At 57.2% G+C, this 19,366-nt stretch overlaps 1 protein-coding gene across 5 annotated transcripts in view; it reads right to left on the bottom strand.

Moving 5' to 3' along the window:
* SPSB1 (splA/ryanodine receptor domain and SOCS box containing 1) overlaps nt 1-19,366 on the bottom strand; it is a 67,791-nt gene that overhangs the window by 11,658 nt on the left and 36,767 nt on the right. The window contains exon 1 of one of the 5 annotated variants that reach the window (XM_012791460.3): nt 16,022-16,197. The exons of 3 other annotated variants lie outside the window; for them this stretch is intronic. The gene's annotated coding sequence lies outside the window, so the exon portion shown is untranslated. Of the gene's footprint in view, nt 1-4; nt 463-16,021; nt 16,198-19,366 lie in introns of those variants that run through there. One more of the 5 variants, XM_075993808.1, reaches the window with a different exon arrangement.

The raw sequence follows: 19,366 nt of genomic DNA, 5'->3' as shown, positions 1-19,366 counted from the left end.
ATACCACACGCCCCACGGCCCGCGCCGAGCTCCTGGCACGCCGGATCCGGGCAGGCGGGAGCTACGTCCCCGTCCTCTTGGCTCCGTTGTCACAGGGACACCCAGTGGTCTGCGTGGCGGGGTGGGCTTGGGGGCCAGGTGTCACTCTCTGCTGTGTTGCTGGCCGTCTGAGGCAGGCACCAAATACCTCATGGGGGTTTCACAGGGCGGAAGGCCATGGTGCCACCAAATCTGGAATCAGCCGAGACGCAGTGGGCATTTTCGTGGCCAAACAGAGGGAGGCGGAGTGCTCGTGCCTCGCTGTTCAGAGGGGAGTGGAGCCCCAAGTAGCAGCAGAGGTTGATAAAGACACAAATCCCAGCTCCTCCCTTTCTGGTGTGAGACAGGGCTCCCCTCGTCTTGGAGGCCCTGTCCTCTCTTCAGAGACAGGCTAGGACTCCTTGTGTCCAGTGTATGCAAAGCCAGTACAGAGCTGAGGTGTCCCTCTGCAGCCGGGGTGGGAGGGGGACTGCCCTGGTTCTGGAAATTTCTGTGGATACTGTCACCACATGTCCTGGATCTCCTAGGAAAATTCTAATCTCAAGTTTTCGGTCCCATCCCCTCTCCCGGTAGCTACCAAAACCTCCAGGACTCCCTCTATAGCCCTGCTGAGGGGTCACCGTGGCTGACCACGGGAGGGTGGAGAGAGCCGGGGTCCATTGTGGCACAGCCGCAGCCTTCCCTGAGCCCCCCATTCCCCCACTTCCACTCCGGCATCTCTCTGAGCTGCAGGAAGGCGGGTCCGAGGTGGCCCCCAAAGTCAGGGTGCGTGTAGCAGGCCACAGACACACCTGCTCCCAGCCCTGCCTGAGCCTCCCCTCTAGCTTGGTGCCCGGGGACCTGTCCTTGCCCTCGATTTTGCAGGACCCCGTGGGGACAGGGGTCAGCTCCCTGGGAGGGCGAGCAGGGAACTAACTTTCTAAGAGAGCTCATTTTACTGCCTCCCGCTTCCTGTAGCCCCTCTGCCAGCTCTATCGTCACCGCAGGAAGGACATTGCTCCCAGGATGTCATCTGTCATGGAAGATCCACCCTCTTTCCATGCAGGGGAACAGCTGGGGAGAGGGAGGAGGCTGGGGGAGGGGAGAGGAGATACTGGAGATACCTTTTCTGGAAAGGGCTAGATAGCAAATATCTTGGGCTTTGAGGGCCAGAGGGTCTCTGTGCAACTCTTCAGCTCTGCTGTTGTACCACAAAAGCAGCCACAGAGATACATAAATACATGAGCATGGCCATGTCCCAATAAAGCTTTATTTATAAGAACAGGCCAGCCATAGTCTACCAACCCCTGCACTGGACAGTGCCCCGCGTGTTGGCTCCACTGAAGAGAGATGTCAGGAGGAACCCCACAGCAGTGAGGTCAGTCCAGCCCCAGAAAGAGCCACCAGAAAAGATGGCATCGCCTCAATGTGGTGTGTCCACTGTCTGTCAGCTCACAATGGCCCAGCGAAGGCACCAACACCAACCTGTGTGTTGTGTCTTCCCTTCTTGGCCTCCCGTGTGGGGAAGTGTCAGAGAGGAGGCCCCTCCTGCATAGCCCACGTGGCCAACGCCCAGTGTGGGAGGGTGGGCCTGGGAGGAAGAAGGCTGGGGACAGACCGGGGACAGGGCAGGGCGGGCAGGTAAAGGCGCCTACAGCATCGTAGGGTGTCTCTCTCACAAGGGCACCCCAGGGCATAGCAGGGGGTGTGGGCCACCCACCTGGCCACTTCTGGGCCCTCCTGCCATCTGAGTCACCTCCTTGGTGGCCAACCACTGTGGTGACCCCAGGGCCACTCTGACTCATCTGCCATCCACCCTGTGTCCGGGCTATGGTTAAAGATGACACTTCCTTCTCCTCAGCCTCCTGTTGTCCACACCTCGCCACCTCCTTGCTGTGCGAGGACACCGAAGCTATCCAGCTTCCTTCCTCCTCCTGTCTATTTTAAAACGTGGCTGCACAGATCCGCCCTTCCTGCAGGTCCCCCAGGCGCTCCCCATGCCCCCTGCACTGGGGCTGCATCCTGGGGGCACCCCCAGCCCTCTTCCTGGGGCTCCCAAGTTCACACCCTGCAACAGTGGCTTGGGCCACTAAGACAGGCACCCTTAGCTCTCCTGAGCATCTGGCTGCCCATCTGTTAGATAGGGGCCACCTGTGCGTCACAGGTTTCCTTGACACTCAGAGGAGACAACATTCCAGAGAGGGTCTGGCGCGACTGTTTCTGTTTGCTTCTGTTTCGTAGACTGTGCTCCCTTCACTGAACAAAGATCTTTGTGCTCCTGGTCACCATGTCTGGCCCTGCAGACGGATGCTATCTTTGGGCCAAGACCCAAGTGTTCGGAAGTCTCAGCTAGAGCAGATCAAGTTCAAGGTCCCTTCTAAAGCAGTGGTCAGCAAACTTGTGCCGTAAATGGCCAGATAGTAACTGATTATGATTTTCCAGAATGTACGTGAATGAATGGGCACGGGTATGTTTGAATAAATTATATAAATAATAATTATATATAAATATATATAAATAATAATTTATATATAAATAAATAAATATATAAATGATAATTATATAAATAATAATTATTTACAAAAATAGACAGCGGCCAGATTTGGCCCAGGGGCCAGTTTGCTGAGCCCTGTTCTAAACCCGTGCAAAGCTGCTAATATGCATCACCAAAAAACCTGGCCATGGTGCTCAGGGCGGGGGAGGGGTGCAGCCCACAGGGGCTGAGTGACAGGCGCTGGTGGGCTTGAGCAACTCCTATTAACACTGGGCTGAGACAAACACCACTGGGCCAGGAGGGGATCCAGCTGTGAGTACCAAACTTCAGGCAGGATGTGGGAGAACAGGACACGCCCTGGTCCTGGGGCCACCCCATCTCCTGCTGCGCTAAGAAGCAAGTGCCCAGGCCTGGTGGGGCCTACAGGTGCCGCAGGAGCATCAGGTCCTGGCACTGCCAAGCAAGGGGTTGGTGAGTCTCCAAGAGGTGGGGGGACTCGGCCCTCGTCCCTACCCAGGAGGAGCAAAGCCACCGAGGGTGGGAAGGGTGTGTCTGTGTAATGCCCTGTCACGCTGGAACTGGACAGCAGAGGACAGAGGTGGCCCTGGGCTGCCACCACCACCCATCAGTCACACGCATGCATCCTCCATGCAGACACATGACACACACCCACGCACACACACGCTTGTAGAACTGGTAGCAGCCGAGGCTAATGAGCAGGACAGAGGCGTTACAGTCTAGGCAGTGCCCTGGCTGGCGACACCTGCTCTTCTCTCCCTTATTGGAAGTTTTCATTCTTAGAAAGCTCGTTCTTGCATCAGCCACCGGCTCCCGCAAGACTGCATCTGCCCGTTCCTCCTCATGGCTCTCGAACCACCCCCGAGACAGATTCCTGGTTTGCACCCCTCTTGCCCCTGGGATGTGCGTGCGATGGGTGTGCATGTGTGGATGTGGATGTGTGCTCATGTGTGTATGGTATTCATGCATATGTGTGTCAGTGTGTGTGGTGTGTGTGTGTGGTGTGTGTGTTATGAGTATGCGTGTGTATGTGTATGTGGTATGTGTATGTGTGGGGTGTGGATGTGTATTTGTGGGGTGTATTTGTGCATATACGTACGTGTGTGTATGTGTGTGTGGTGTGTAGGTATCTATGTGTGGGGTGTAGATGTGGATGTGTATTGGAGGGATGTATATGGGTGTGTGTACATATGTGTGTGTACGTGTGTGTGAGTGCATGTGTGTGTACATGTGTGTGAGTGCATGTGGTGTGGATGTGTATCTGTGTGTGGTGTGGATGTGTACTGGGGGTGTACACGTGTTTGTGTATGTGTGTACATGCATGTGTGTGTGAAACCACGCAGGACCGTCATTCTCGCGGGGGCCCTGGGGAGCGGCCATCATTCCGGGCCGGGCGCCCCTAGCAACATTTCTCTACAGGCAGCATCAGATTAAAGTAAGACCAAAAGGGACTCGGGAGAACAATCCCCACAAAAGGTGGGGCTGGGAGCTTATGAGGGAAAGGACACTCTTGACACAACCGTCCGCGAGTCTGCGAGTCACGAAACAGCTGCAGCTCATTCGGGGTCTAAGAGGCGATGCTGGTGGCAGGAGCACGTGCCACGGGGGCTCAGGACGCCCTGCGGGAGCTTCCCCCACTGTCACCGCGTGCCCTTCCCTCGCCAGGGACGGGCTGTCGTGTTTGCCTGTGCTGGTGAGCGTCTACGGTGGCACCGAGGCCCCGGGCTGCCCGCTGCACGCCCCTCTGCTCCTCCGCTCACAGCTCAGCGGCCCCCAGGGCCCACGCTCAGGTGGGGTTAAAGGCAGGAGGACCCGCCCCAGGATCACGGCCGAGCCAGGGCACTGAGAGGCGGGGGCTTGGCGGGAGGAGGCAGAGAGGAGCACGGCAGGGACAGAAGCAGGAACCACGGCCGGGACCCCCTGGGCCAGAGGGCAGGACCCCTGCGCCTCAAACACGGGCCTGAACTGCCTTGCCCGACCCTGCAGAGGGACAAGGACGCACGGACACATGGACACACACACACGCTAGAAGCCTGGCAAGACCTTCATGATTCTGCATTTACTAACGACAGAGTAAATGAGATACCAGATGACACCGAGCTCTACGGTTTAGCTTCATTTCACCCCCTTTCCCCATTGGGAGCTGCCCCCCTCCCACCCTACGACGGCCACACACACACACATAACCCTCTAGGGGCAAACGCCTTCAAACGCCAGGGCCCCCGACGGCAGCCATGGGATGGGGTGGCTTGGGGCTCCGAACACCCACCACAGCGGTGTGTTCATAATGGAGACGGGGGGGGGCAGCCCAGGCTCTGAGCACCTGAGCACCCACGGCCTCCTCCTCCCACGGCCTCAGACAGCCATTTAAAGGGGTCTTTGTCCAGGGTCCAGGGACCAGCACTGCTCTCACGGGAATAAGGCCTGCTTCAGGGACGGCTTGCCAGGGGCCAGGGGCTGCCTAGGAAGGGAGAAAAGAACCTCGCAAACCACTTTCCTCTAGTTCCGGGGGCGGGGGGGGGGGCACCAGCACGTGAATCGGCAGGTGCATGGGGGGGCCACACCTGGGTGCTACCTCCCTGAGGCTGGGAGGAGTCGAAAGCATCCCCAAAGTACACTGTTTGGGGGTCCAACACCTGGGCAGGGGAGGGCACTTGTCAACCCAAAGCATTTAATGATCTAAGACAGCGACTCTCTCTGAAGAGGCGGGAGAGACGGGCACGTGTTCAGAGAATGCCTGCTGGATACACCTGCTATTTGTTTTCTTTGCACAAGGCACATAGAAAAGTGAAACTGGGCAGAGCACCATGCATGGCAGAGGGACCAGAGAGCCCTGTGGGATGCACAGGGTTAAAAAAAGTTGCGGGTCTTAGCAAGGATGTGGGGAAAGGCCACTCTACACAGGTGCGAGTGTGTGTCGGAGAGAGGCAGGCAGACCCCGAACTGGGACAACTTTCTTGGCATGCAGGTGCGACATGGCAGTCCCCATCCAGGTGCAAAAGGCCCAGCACTCAGACAGCAAGCGCCTGCTCTTCCTGGGGTCTTGCATACGAAACCCTGCAGGCCTGCAGGGGACATGCGGATGAGGAAACTCAGGTGGCATTGGCCTGCCTGGTCCACTCCAGGGAAGGTGCAGCCCTTAGAGAGGAGGAGGCAGCCCTGGATGTGCTGATGTGACATAAAATGTAACGTGACGCCGCTACATTTACAAAAGCAAATTGCAGAACAACATGCAGTGCATGATCCCGGGTCTGAAAGAACAGGATTTAACAGATTCTCTTCTGTTTGCAGGCACACAGAAAACTCTAAAAGAATAAATAAACAAACTTTTCACAATGGTTAATCCTGGAGGGTGGAACCGGAGGAAAGATGTGCTCACTTTAAACACTTTTTGAATCCTAATTGTTCTTAAAGTATATTATGTTTGGAACGAAAATGATTTTTAAGCACACAAAAGAGAATCACAGGCTTGGAGACACTGATTTAACACACTGCATTCACAAGAACAAGTTGTCCCCAAAGCAGTCCCTAAAGGTGCTCCACCTGTGTTGCTTTCTGTACAGCAGGTGCAGGGTAATGGCTAAGCTTGAAGATACAGGTGAAAGGTCTGTAATCAGCAGAAGGACATTTAAAGTAAAGGGCGATAATCCTCCGGAAAGTTTTGGGGCCGTCTCAAAGAGGGACATTATTTCTACAATGATTTCTCCTAAGATTTCCAATTACACTGCTTCAAAACCACAAATTTTAATTTGCCCAGTAAAAATGGGGCCACTGTCTGTCTCTGCCAGCCCCAAAACACACGAAGAGAAGAGCTGCTCCATCCCCAAAGCCAGCCAGGAGGTGGCCGTACAGTGACTCTGCACTTGGCAAAGGCCAGGTGAGACTGCCCCAGCGGAAACAGCAGAGGCCCCGCAGGGACAGCCTGCACGGCACCTGCCTGAAACCCGATGATGTCCCTTCCGTTAAAGCCACAAGCCTGCAGACCCCAACTTCCCCCAAAGTGCTTCCGGATCAACTGGCCCTAGAGCCCCACTTCCACTGAAAATTACCCTTTTGTGTTAATAAGAAAAGGTCTGTTGAGGGGACTGTACCTCTGTTGGAGACATACCCAAGGTACAAACAGATGCGGGGTTGGGTAGTGATGCACTGAGGGGGTCACCAGGATGGCAGACGCGCCCCCACCCCCTTGAGCTCCGTTCCCCCACGGTGTGTCTTGACTGACCCCAGAACAGTAACGCCATTGTTTTGACCCAAGATGGGGAAAGAATGAAATTCAGGATGTGGAACAAGGTGACCTATTTATAAAGCCTCCTTTCACCTGCAGATCACAGACGTTCCCTCCCTCTGCCTCCCCGCCTCATGCATCGGCGGTTACAGCCCAGGATTTTGCAAGAGAGACGTGCTCCGAGCAATCTGTTATATCAGAACGCAACCTCTGCAGCCTGGCGGAGCAGCCCAGGCTCTGCCTGCACAGGGGGGGCCGTGCTCCCCCAGCCTCCCGGGCCAGGCTCGGTGGGGGGAGCACTCAGGGTGTGCTCCGTGCGAGCCTGGCCATGGTCCCCTGGTGGAGGTGCCACCACCAGCAGGCCTCGTGACACGTGGCTGCCACCCTCCCACCCCACTCTAATGGTCCACTTTAGGAGGGACCCTTTAAGTGGGGATATAAAAATAAGTCTCAGCCCCTAGAAGCAACAAAAAGGATTTGGACTCTTCTGGAAAGTTCTGACTAGCGATTTTGGAGGAAAAAAAAAATCCCACATGGTCCAGAGCTCTAGCCTCTAACCTCAAAAGACCAAAAACACACCTGCTGTAAACACCTACGGAAGGACCCAGATTACTCACGGCACTTTCAGAAAGGGCTCGAACCAGTGGGGCCACGGCCCTGGGAAAGCAGCCTCACATTCATACAGAGACTGAAAATTAAAACAAGTCCCGGCGGTAGCCTCGTCAGGGCGGTGAGGACAACGGACTTGCCCCGTTCAGAAGAGAAGCCCGTCCTTGGAGGGACCTTGGCGACACACGGCGACCCTCCCCAAAGGTTACCCAGGCAGTGGCGGATGCACCTTCAAGCGGCAGTGGGAACAAGTCCAGCCTGCAGACGACCCACACCACCCAGCCCTGGGTGGGGGTGGGGACGTCTGTCGCAGCCTGGGCCTGCCTGCTCCGCATGGGAGCTGGGCGTCCCAAAGAGCAGAGGCAGAAAGGCAGGGCTGAGAGCAGCCCCGTGGCCAACTCCAGGGCACGAGCTGCCGACATGGCGTCTGCAAGGAAAGGCTCAGAGACCCTGGCCCCTGCTCACCCCCCAACCCTCCCGCCCGCTCCCCAGGAAGGCAGGAGACCCGGAAGCCTGCAACCCCTTAGGCTGTTCCTGCAGAAGGCCGGGCCTCCTTCTAGCCGGGCCTCCCTGGGACTCCAGGGCTTGGGAGCTGCCTGGCTTGGAAGGAGGAGGCAGGAACAAGTCTGAGGACTGTCACTTCACTGCCCTCCATCAAGGTGGCCCATATGGGAACAGGTGACACTTTGGCTTCTTTCTGTGGGATGCGCCAACTGGCAAAGGTCACCTCTGGGAGTGGACCCTAGGGTCACCCCCATGTACCTCCAGGGAGAATGAGCAGGACAGTGGCCGGGGGAGGATCTAAGGCCTCAGGAAGCGTCAACTCCCAGACAGATTCGAGGGGCCACCCCGCAGCCCGTGCGAGAGTGAGAGGGGCCCGGGGTCTGCTCATCCCACCCCGCATGCCCCGGTCGATGCTCTCAGACCACCGGGGACATAAGAGGATGAAGAGGGCGGCACTCACAATCTCAACATAGAATCAGGTGGCTATAGTGCCCAGTACAGTAGAGAGCACACAGTAGGAGCTTAATACACACTGCTCTCCCTTCCTGCCACCCCCAACACAAAGGGGACACCCAAGGTCAGGGGCTCCTGAATGCCAAGCGCTCAGCCAGGGGTCGCCAAGGCAGGTGCGGGTCCTCCCCGGTTGCTCGGCCCGTCACGGGACCTGTGGGGTAGATGGGGGAGACAGGGAGGCAGGAGGGCCTGCCTGAGGCTGCAGGCCCTCAAAAACCCCAAATTCAATCACGTCAACCCCTTAGGTCAGAAGCAGGGGCAGGTGGCCCAGAAGATCCCATGGGGGAAGGGCCCACAGGGATGTTCTCCCGTAACTAGGTTTACAGGAGTGGTTCTCAAAGTGGGGTCCCAGATCAGAACATCAGCATCCCCTAGGAACTGCTCGAGATGCAAATTCTTGGCCCCTACAAGACCTTCTGAATCAGAAACTTGGGGTGGGACCCAGCAGGAGCCCTCCAGGGGATTCGGAGGATGCTAAAGATTGAGAACCGCTGGGTTAAGGACATTATATCTCAACATCGTAGAATCTCAAATCCATCTTAAATGAAAACCACTAGGATTATACTTATACCATACTTTTTAAAAGCTTCTCATTCTATTTTGATATGCATTATTTCAAATGTTACACATGCCCATAAAGAAACCTCAAGACAAAAATGTATAAAGTATAAAATTAAAGTGCCCCCTCTCTCCCACTGCCCAGAGGGAAGCTCAGAGGTGCAGGTGTCCTTCCAGACCATTCTGGTGCTCACAGGAGTGCAAGGACGGTTCACTTATTGCAAAGGATCACAACACACACTACTCCACAGTTTGCTTCTTCCAAGTCATGATATATTAGCTCCGACATCAATTTTATGTGTTCGTGGCTGTATAATATTCCATCCTGTGCTATTGTTATAATTTTTATAATATTCCCTGATAGATGGACATCTAGGTTGTTTGACTGTAATGACGGTCATGTGTGGGGAGTTAAGAATTTCTCCATAATAGGAGAAATTGCCTTAGAGCAGTTTCTTTCTTTCTCCTTTTTTTTTTTTTTTTTTTGAGACAGGGTCTCAGTCTGTTGCCCAGGCTAGAGTGCAGTGGCATCATCATAGCTCACTGCAACCTCCAACCCAAAGCAATCCTCTTGGCTTAGCCTCCAAAGTAGCTGGGACTACAGGCATGTGCCACCATGCCTGGCTAATTTTCCTATGTTTAGTAGAGACAAGGGTCTCATTCTTGCTCAGGCTGGTCTTAAACTCCTGAGCTCAAGCGATCCTCCTGCCTCAGCCTCTCAGAGTGCTAGGATTACAGGCGTGGGCCACTGTATCTGGCCCAGTTCCTTTTAATTCAGTTCATGGCCACCTCTCCTCTTATCACCCTTAAAATCTTGAAATCTCAGAACCCCTCACCCCATTGTCCACTTTTTGTAGAAGAAAATCAAATGTCCCAGTAACTTATCTCCAGGCTTCCTGGTCTTTGCAACTGGCCACAGCAGGCCAAGGGGGCTTGGGAGTGTCTGCGGAGCCAGGCAGACTGAAGGTTTCTCAACTGGACCTCGGCTGGACCTCAGCCAATGAACTTGGGAAGGATTCTAAAAGAACTGGGCAGCGAGTCTCCTTGCGCAACTCCATCACCATCCCTACGTGGGATTTCATGGGACTGAACAGGATGCCAAGGGAGAGGTAAATCCCGGGGCCTCACAGACAGTTGGTGAAAACAGGGACTTAAACACACTTTTCCAGGCGACAACAGCCTGCAGGGACTTCCTCCTCCAGTCCCATCAACCGGGAAAGTCCTGAATACCTGAGCCAACACTCGAGCGGGAAGGGCCCCGGCAAGTCCAAAGGCGGTGGATAAACAGATGCGAAACTTCCAGGTAAGCTGAAGGGTCTGGGGCCAGGGTGCCAAGGCCCCGGCTTGTCACGTGCAGGATCAGGCAAGGAGGGAGGAACTGCGGGAGTGTTACTCAGCTGTCAGAAATGTCAGCAGGAGGGAGCTCTGTGCAAGAGGCAATGAAAACGTTTGCTATGTCAAGTGGAACAAAGGACACAACTGTATCCGCCCGGAGACTAAAACGTAGAAAAAAAATGAAACCGGCGCACAGGGGAAAGAGATAGAAAGGAACCCAGAAAAATGACAGTGCTGCCGGGTTTAGTGTGATGAGCTTACGGTTTTCCTTCCTTTTACATTTCTTTACTGCTGTTTTGTTATTGTTGCAAAAACATAAACGGACGAACCCAAATGGCCACGGATGGACAAATGAATAAATGAACTATGTGTACGCACACAGTGGAATAGTATCCGGCCACAACAAGGAACAGAGCACTGGTACATGCGACAAGGTGGATGAACCTCAAAAACTTAATGCCAAGTGCAAGATGCCAGGTACAAGAGGTCACAGATCGAATGACTTCATTGCTACGAAACAGCCCGAAGAGAGACAGAAAGCAGATGGGGGCTGCCCGGGGCCAGGAAGGGAGCACGATGGGGAGTCACTGGGGTCCCTTGGGGATGACAACAATGTTTTGGGACTGGAGCCTGTTTTAGGAGTGATGAAAATATTTTGGGACAAGACAGAGGTGGCGTTTGCACGACACTGTCAATGTACTAAATGCCACTGGATTGTACTCTCAAAAGGTTAATGTTATGTGAGTTTTACCTCAATAAATAAAAAATAAATGGATGAAACATGTCCCCCCCCCTCCGAAATCCACAAGGACAGGAGGTGGGGGGGGGCTGCAGAGCAGAGAGAAGCAAGCGGCTTGGGGAGACCCGGCCGACAGGGCCCGACCTGTCAGCCAGGGTTACACGCAGGGACACGGCTAACGATGTTCAGATGTGGGGGGTTCAGAGCCTTCGAGAGCAGAATCGCTGCAATTCAGATCTCCGCGCCCCTCCCCTCTCTTCTCTCCAAAGGAGAGAGCGCGGAGCTGCAGAGCTGCGGTTTGGCAGCCCCGGCTGCCTGGAGACAGCACCTGCAGATCGGGTTTCTCTGCAGGAATCCGGAACGTGTGCCTGCATGGCTGTGCCCGCCCAGCTGTGGCCTGGGGAGGGGCGACCGGCACTCGCTCCAGCCCTGCGGGGGGCGGGGGGAGGAGGACGTGGGAGATCACCCCTCAAAATGCTCCCGACTCTGGGAACGGGGCGGGATGAGTCGGGAGGGACACGCTTGAATTCCTAGGTCGCTGTGTCCTCGACCTCGCAGAGCAGGCTGACATCCCAAGGCTGCTCCAAGTGGCAGAGGCTCTGCTCTGATACCAGGAAGTCGTCCCGGCCACCTGGGTCCCGCTCGCTCCCCTGCCGATGACGTCAGGGCCTGCTGCCGCTAGGATGCCACACGACAGCGCTTCTGCCCCCGGCCAGGAGGACCCGGGCTCGTGCATAGTCAAACCGGACCTGTTGCCACATGAAAACCTCTTCCAAGGGGTCGGGTTTCTGCATCGCCGCGAGGATTACCACTCACGGACCTGGAGCAACCCAGGTGGCGCATGCCAGGTGCCTCCGCTTCCCACAGATCCGTTTCTGGCCAGCCTCGCTCACGTGACACGTGGGAAGTTGGCCAGCAGGGCCGTGCTCAGGCCGAGCTCCGACCGCTTGCTCACCCATCCCGCCAGAACCTGCTCGCCCCTAGGACGGGCTACATGGCCTCTCAACACCGTCCTTCGTTTCTTAGTCCCCGAGTGCCCCAACAAGGTTGACAGTTCAAAAACGTAGGCTACACAGGGTCAGTGTCCAGTCTAGGGGAATAGGGTTCCCACCAAACCGCCAGCAACCATCTTCCCTAAGCGGAAACCGGCCAGAGCTAACAAAACAGACGAGATGTCGCCGGCATAAGTGACCCACCCCAGGAGGTGGTCTGCAAACGCTTAGCTGCAAACGAACACGTGGAAAACACCCAATCCAAATGACGTGCCTCAGGGGCGGAACTGATTTCAAAACTACTTATTAGGCACCTACTACATACACAGAACAGGTGGAACTTGCTGCCCACATGGAGCTTACAGTTTAGTGGGGGCAGATAGAAAGCACAGAATCCTTGGAACAAACGACACAAGCTGCAAGGAGAGGGGCCTCCATCGGTGGTGCTCGCTGTGGTGGCCGTAATGCCCAGAACAGTGGGTGGTACATAGTAGGTGCCCAATAAACAAGTGATGAATGAATGAATGTCTAATATCAATGTCAAAGGAAGATGAATGAGAGTAGTGAGGACGGAGCAAGTGATGGGGGCTGGGGGGGGGAGGTTGGCTGCCCTGATACAGCAGTGTGTGGACGCAGGTGGGACCGCAGCAGAGAGGCCGTGTGGCAGGAGGGAGGGGCCACGGGAGAAGACAGGTGGGTGACAGGCAGAGGGCAGGGCACGCCAGGCCCAGTGGGCACACAGGACTTTGGGTTTTGTGTTCAGCGTGAGCAGGAGTCACGGAGGGCTGTGGGCAGGCAGAGGACACAGCCTGGGGTCCTGTCTACAGACTCTCCCCGGCTGCCGTGCTGGGAAGGGCTGTGGCAGCCCGAGGGGAAGCAGGAGACCAGCCAAGGAGGAGCGAGGATGCAGCCTGGACTGGGGGAAGCAGAAGCAGCAGGACCCAGAACGTAGCCGGAACTGGCTGTCACCCAATTGGTGATGTCGCCACTGGCCTAAGGAAAGTGCTGCTTCGGCAAGGTGTGGTGAGCAGGGCTTGGTAAGGACCCCGGAAGATGGCGGCCATGGACGCAGGGCCTCCAGTTCTTGTTAGGTGCACCCTCGTGGTGGCAACAGAGACACTGGGCTCGAGGCAAGAGTCACTATCGCCACTTGGCTTCCCCGAGCTCTGGTTCTGCACCCGCCATCTGCCACCTTCAGAGGTGAACACAAATCTCTAGCACACCTGACTCTTCTAGTCCTTACCGTATATGAACAGATTTCCTCAGGTTTTTACATCAGTCTCTTGTGAGTTTGGTAGATACCTCTAAACCACATCGACATGGAATACACTGGGGAAAAAACATCCAGTTTCTGAACCCACAAAGTGTGGGTGGGCCCAAGGACCCAGACTACCTTTTTGGGATCCTCATGTGAGTAGCCCCTACTGCCTCTATCCAAGACTTCTTAGAACTGAAACAGGGTCAATGAAGGGAGACCCATTTACCAAGTACCTACAAAGGTGGAAAAGACACGTGCAGTCTGGAGTTGGGCTGCCTGGGCTTAAACTTCAGCTCTATAAGCTGGGTGACCTTGAGCAAGTTTCCTAACCTCTCTGAGCCTCACAGTTCCTCACCCATTGAAATGCCAGCGATGATCGTTCGCGCTTTAGGGGTTAAACGAGGATCCCAAGGAAAGCTTACCACTTAATAAACAGCCCTCACTGGTGACATACTTGCAATTTAGTGGTGTGAGGGGAAAGGAGGAAGGAAAGAGGGAGGGAAGGAAGGGTCGGTTTTGTGAGAAGCGGGTATCTGGTTGTCCCCCAGAGGTGGAATGCGGCCACCCAGTGCTGTGGCCACCTCCCAAGCTCATTGATGGCAACAGAGAGGCCCTTTTCCGGAAGCCTCAGGTGCTGCTGAAGCCAAGGCTGCCCACGCCTGGCAGTGGCTTGGCCTGTCTCTTTCAACTGTGCCTTGGCGCCTCCCCAGCAGTGCGCCCCTGAGGAGGGGTGGCAGCTGTGGGGCGGGGGGTCTGCAGCGTCCTGGTGGGGAGGGGGTGTGGCCCCGTCTGCTCTCTGGGGCCGGGTGGCGGGACCTGGGCATGTGGGAAGTTTCTCAGGAAAGCAACTTGGATCTGGGGTGACTCTGTTCCCTTTGTCACGTTCTGAGAACACAAAAGGGAAAAAGGGGAAGTGAAGAAAAGGGAAATTGGCTCAATATCCATTCAATGGCTGGGCCGGGAGGGCAATGGGCCGAGGGAGGAAGGAACAGGAACGAGGGCACTTGCTCGTCCCGGCAAAGTCAGCCGGGGCTGGAAACGCACGCGCGCCCAGGACGGGCCACCCGCGCTAGACCCTGCGCCCCCGCGCCCCGGTACGGGAGGACTGCACACGTGCACTCTGCGTGCCCGCCGTGGGCAGGCGCTCTGCGGTGTCGCACGGGCCGCGTTCAGAACGGTGTTTCCTCCCCACGCCCGACTGCCCGTGAAATGAAAACAACGGCATGCTACCTGCGCGGCGGGAGGGCGAGCAGAGGAGGACGAGTCCCACGCCCCTGGGTGGCAAGGAAGGCCTGCCACATCCCAGCGCGGGCGGCTCAGACCACAGCCCCGGGAGTGGGGACCCTCCCGCCCCCACGTGCCGCCCGCCAGGCAGCTGGCTTCCACAGCTGGAGCGGCCCGCAGGCCCTCGCTGCCGAGCACGCTGAGTATTTCTGAGGCTGTCCCAAGTTTCCGTTCCCATATCAAAAGTGCCTCTTTTCTGCTGAGGCAGCAAGACCTGCCAACAAAACAAGCCGCTGGGACCCACGTTTCTGTAACACAACGCCTTGCCTGAGACGCACAACAATGAATCACGGAGGTTTAATAGTATCGGCAGCTGGGCTGGTGGCAGGAATCCGTGTGAAAGTCGGACCGCGGAGCTCAGGGCGTCCCCGTATACCAGTGGCCCCGGTCCCCCCCGCCACCCCACCTCTTGACAGCAACCCCGCTCCAGGCCCCCAAATGGAAAACCAGACAGCAGGGAGGACCTGCACGTCTGTCTCCTTCCTCGAGAACAGTCCCTTTAGGGGCGAGGGAGCCGTTCGCCCTGCGTGCCTTGCACCTGGGGACAGCCAGGGCAGCCTGCTCGTACCTGCATCACCTGGGGGCCCATTGGAAATGCAGAGTCTCAGGCCCCACCCGGCCTGCTGCCTGCGATGGTGCTGGCACTAGATCCCCAGGCGACCTGAGCGCCCAAGTGGGAGGGGGATGCAGGGGGTCCTCCCCCAGGCGGGAGGCTTGGAGGACGAACATGTTGGAAAGAAGGAAGACGGGGGGGGGGGGGGCTTCCATCTCTCTCCGGAGGCAAGTCCCGAACCACAACTGACTTCAACTAACCAGATGTAGAGGCCACTGGTGTAACAGAAGTAGAGGCAGTGTCCCCTGTCATAGGACAGGCTGCTGTCCTGCTGCCAGACCCTCAGGAGGTGGGCAATGGGGCACATGAGCCAGCTGTCGGCTCCCTCGCAGGCCTGCCAGAAGCCCAAGGGCCTTCGGTGTCTGGGAAGACGAAGGACACGCCCTCCTATTCCAAGGCCCCTCCTCTGCTCACAGCTCCTCATGGGCTCCGCACCCTCCACCCTCCACCTGCCTCCCTCCACCTTCCATGCCCCGGCGAGCCCTCCTGGCTTCCTGGACTTCTCCGAGTATCCCTTTAGATACTCCGTTGCCACGCCGGCCCTGCCAGGAACTACGAGCCACCACACCTGTTACAGTGACGCTCTTTACACTTCAAACAACCCCCCGACAGGAAGCCTGTCTGTCCAGGCCCCCTCCGCCATGAAGCCCTCCCTGGTTGGTCTCCGCAGCCGTGGCTATCTCAGGACACATCTCCTTCTGCTCCACACCGCCCCCCAACGTTACCTCGGGACCCTGGGTCCTGCTTCAACTTGGAGCAGCGTCCCTCATGGCAGAGTCCTGGCTGAAGTCCATGCCCTGCCTGAGACCCACCCACAGGTGGCTGGGCAGCCAGTGTCCTCACGGTCTCCCCGACACCTACCAGGATCTGGAGTTCTGGAATGTTCCAGGCAAGTGCCTGGGGAGAGAGCCAGGAGAAGAGCCCCTCGGGTCCTCACCACGGGGGGGAGAATTGCGGGAGAGTGAGGGCTGCACCCCGGCGCCCCGGCAGCGGTGCCTTCCCCGCCGGGTCCCCCAGGCCTGCCTTGCCCGGGCGGGATTGGCCTTGGCCCGCACGAGCTCCGCCGTCACCAAGGGGAAGCGGCCCTTGGTTACCACTGGCCGGGAGAACACAGAAGGCAAAACAAACACTGGACGCCGCTCCCGGGTCCGGACTCGCTCCCCACGGCTGGAAACAATTACAAGGTGATCAGCCGGGTTTTAAAAGCCCTCCAGAGTGGAGGCTGTGGGCCCAAGGGTAGACTCGTCCCTAACTCGCCCCCTTCCCGCTGCTGCACCCTCCCCGACACCTGCAGACCCTCCCTCGTCCCGTGCAGGGAAGCAGAGCCAAGCGAGGCGGGAACCCAGGGGAACCGAGGCAGAGGCACCGTCCACGACTCAGAGCCATGAAGTCAAGTTTTCAAAATTGCAAAGGGGCCAGGCTGGCAGGTGCAGAGGTGACACCCTCCCCAGCGGGGCCCATGGGGGCAGACTCGATGACAGCTCTGTTCCCTGTTCCCTTAGCCCCTTCCCAGACCCTCCTCCAGCTGTGACCAACTCTCTAGTCCCCCAGCAACTTGTCCTGAAAGGAAATGAAACTCACCAACAAGGGGGAGAACCTCCCCCTCCCAGGCTCTGGCCTGGGTTGGCAGGAGAGAGGCCCAGTCAGCACCTGGCCCTGCCACCCACCCCCCTCGGTGCTGTCCTGAGGGGCACGGCGTGGGCACTGACCCCCAACTACCTCCTGTCACAGCACACCTGGAACCGCTAGAGAGTCACACACCTCCTCCCCAGGGACAGGGTCTGCCCGTGCAGGGGTGTCCCAAAGAGAGCTCCCAGTACCTGGGCAGTGTCCCAGGTCCCCATGAGCAGATGCTGGGGGCAAACCTGAGTGGAATGGGGGTGGGGAAGAGCCGAGTGACAATCCCCCACCCCACCCCCACTCCAGGTCTGGCCCCTGGCAGGGAGACGTGTTGCCCCATCTGAGCCCTCCTGTCTTCCAGGCACGGATTCAAGCCATTCAAGCCACAGGGGCTCTTCCCTGCACCTGACTGGGAAGGCAGGAGCATCCCCACGCACCCCTCAGCTACACACAGAAGGAGCCCCTGGGACACATGTCACCTCTTAACTTAGCCCTGCCCCCAAAGGCACACTTGGGCCAGTCTTCCCCAGCCTCAGTGGAGCCCTGCTGGTCTGGGCTAGCGGAGCCTGGCCCGGCTTCACCCACCTCCCAGGAGAGACACAGAGTCAGAGAGAAGGGGCAGGAGGCGAATGAATAAGAGGCGAGTGGGGGGGCCTGTCCCTACCAGCGGCTCTGCAGCCTGAACAGCTGTCAGCTCAGGGCCCAGGTGGCCGGAGTGTCACTATCAGGAGAGCAGCCTTTGGCTCTGAGTAGGAGCCACCCCACAGAGCTGCAGAGCTGGGGCCCTTCCCCAGCAAGGCCAGGGGCCCAGTGCTCATAAGAAGAGGGGAGAAGAGCTGGCAGAGGGTTGGGGTGCAGGGCCAGGGCCAGGGGGGATCTTGGGGCATAGCACCCCATCCCCTCAAAGAGGGTTTCCTGTTCCCAAACCAGGGAGCTCTTACAGTCAAAACGAGTTAACCAGCTCACTGACCAGGCAGGCTGGTTGCTGGCCAGGTGCAAGGGGCCTGCCCTGGGCCATGCTTTCCAGGGTGGGGGAGGCAGCAGTGGTGCCACAGTGGCAGTGGCAGCTCCACTAGGCACAGGCCAGGGGGCCACTCGTCCTCTTGGGAGGTGGGGGGCAGGGCGAGGTCCACCCAGAGCAGTCCCCTTTGGAGGCGGAGGACCTCACTTCCCACCCTCCTGACTCAGCTGCAGTCCTTGCTTGTCTTAGAGGGACTCTGGGGCCCGTGCCTCCCCCCAACCCAGTCCTGGGGGCAGGGGAAGGCCCAGTTGCTGGAGTCAATACTGTGGGTTACGGTCTCAGATCTCAACCTTGATATGCTGAGAATTTAAACGGAACATTTCTAGGACAACCAGACAGAAACTACCAGAAAGCCCCCCGCCCCACATTTAGCCCCCTGGCCATCTCTTCCCATGCCAGGACAAGCAGAACTGATGGAGAAGTTTGCTAGAAAGACAGAAGCATCCAAGGCCATAGTGCTGGAGAGAGCTAGAAACATGGTCTGCAGCCAGATGTCAAGCACCTTGAATGCCACAACAGGGAGTTGGGACCTGGCGCTGGGGAGCAGCCCCCCGATGGGGACCGGCCAGCACCAGATGGGGAGGCGGCAGATTGGAAAGTTTCCTCCACAAGTTCATCCCTGGGTTTCCCGACAGAACCAGAAAGAACTAGAGATGGAGATGGAGAGCTCACGTCGTGGTCTGTGCACAGAGCAGTGGCAGCTTCGCCACCTGATGACAAGAGCAGTGAGGGGCAGGGGTTCCATGAACACAGCAACCGGTGCCTTTTTATTGTCCCCAAGTGAGGGACCCGCTGGAGGCAGCCTCGAGTCTCATCCTCACTAACCCAGCACTGGGAGCAGTGGCCTCCTGCTCCTGCCCGAGACACTTCCCTGAGTGCCGGGGCCGATTATCCTCCGCTCCTCTGTCTCTTGCTTTGGGGGAGGTCGGCAAAGGACCAGGCAGGAAGGATTGGAAATGTTCTTTTAGGTATACAGAAAATTTGAAATGAGCCAACAGCCCAAGAAGTGACACTTCAAACTAACAGCATGAGGCAGCGTTGCTCATTTTTCACCTGCAGAAGTGAGCAGAACAATACATGCTCACTCTGGAAGGCTGCAGAGAGGATCAGAGGGGACAATGAACACACACGCAGAGTCCAACAGCCCCCAGCATGTCACAGGTCCCCAAGCAATGCAGGGTGCTTCCCGGGCTCTCACGATGCGTGGGGCGCCTCTGAGCACATCAGACTTGGCCCGAGTTAATGCGTTAGGTGGTGGCTGTCATTATTACCATTCACATGACATCAAGCGGTCAAATCTTAACATCACCTTCCAGCCATTGACCAAAGAAGCACAATGTTCTTTGAGACAGAGTCTCGCTCTGTTGCCCAGGCTAGAGTGAGTGCCGTGGCTTCAGCCTAGCTCACAGCAACCTCAAACTCCTGGGCTCAAGCGATCCTGCTGCCTCAGCCTCCCGAGTAGCTGGGACTACGGATGTGCGCCACCACGCCCGGCTAATTTTTTTCTATTTTTAGTAGAGATGAGGTCTCACTCTTGCTCAGGCTGGTCTTGAACTCCTGACCTC

Source organism: Microcebus murinus, chromosome 2 (assembly GCF_040939455.1).
Source record: "Microcebus murinus isolate Inina chromosome 2, M.murinus_Inina_mat1.0, whole genome shotgun sequence".
Taxonomy (NCBI): domain Eukaryota; kingdom Metazoa; phylum Chordata; class Mammalia; order Primates; family Cheirogaleidae; genus Microcebus; species Microcebus murinus.
The sequence above is the reverse complement of the archived record's forward strand: the minus strand, read 5'-3'. Positions and strand labels throughout refer to the sequence as shown.